The sequence below is a fragment of the Austrofundulus limnaeus genome, unplaced genomic scaffold, assembly GCF_001266775.1.
Source record: "Austrofundulus limnaeus strain Quisiro unplaced genomic scaffold, Austrofundulus_limnaeus-1.0 Scaffold259, whole genome shotgun sequence".
NCBI classification, from domain to species: Eukaryota; Metazoa; Chordata; class Actinopteri; order Cyprinodontiformes; family Rivulidae; genus Austrofundulus; species Austrofundulus limnaeus.
This window is the reverse complement of record NW_013952661.1, coordinates 355,774-356,797: the sequence shown is the minus strand read 5'-3', so window position 1 is coordinate 356,797 and position 1,024 is coordinate 355,774.

Below are 1,024 nucleotides of genomic sequence, written 5' to 3'. Positions count from 1 at the left end.
CCCGTGCGCGCATGCACGAGCCCCCAGCGTGAGAAGGGATTACCTGCGGAATCAAAGTGGGCATGTCTAAACCATAAACACTGGGCTACGAGGCCTACATGACGGTATCCTTAGACCAGGGGTGTCAAACTCCTGTCCTCGAGGGCCGCTATCCTGCATGTTTTAGAGGTTTTCTTGCTCCAACACACCTGATTTTGATCGCTGGGTGATTAACAGGCTTCTGCCCAATTTGAAGAGTTTATTCAATCACTGAATCAGGTGTGTTGGAGCTGGAAAACCTCTAAAACATGCAGGATAGCGGCCCTCGAGGACTGGAGTTTGACACCCCTGCCTTAGACCCTGCTTGACCTCTATACAGCCTGACCCTGACTCCAACACTAAGGTTAACCTGGAGAAATGTGACCCAAGTAGGGGTCTCCAGAAAAAGTGGTGTCGTACAGTAACGCCCTTTTTTTGCTTGTCCAGTCAGGTGTGTCCCTTTAAAAAAGTCCATCAAATCAGGTTTGTCGCTTTAGAATCGCCATTCGTTGTGACACGCCCACTCATCCGCAGAGACCCCTACTTGCCCCGCATGCGAACACCCCCCCACCGAACTGGATGGAACAGAAGCAGAAGGAGGTTCTTAGACAGGCCAATTTCAAGGCATTTAGAAGAGGAAGTGATGAGAAGATGTTTATTTTCTATTTAAACATAAAAACAGCATTTTAAGAACAGCTAAAGTTGACATATATACTTTATTATGGTATAGTATTTAAATATATGCCTGAGAAACACATAATATCGGCCCTTTAAAAGGTTTTGTTTTAGTTGTCTACACAAGAACACAATGAGGGTGTTTGAAGAGTTTCTCACTTTGGAAGCAACAATTTTTGATATTTAAACTACTATTTTTCATCATTGTAAAGTTGGAAATTTACAATAAAGAACTTTTATAGTTATCAGAAAAAAATGAAGTTTTTACGAATGGCTCAAGCGATTCCACCTTTGTTTTCAATACTGCCATTGTACAACTGGCCACCAGGAC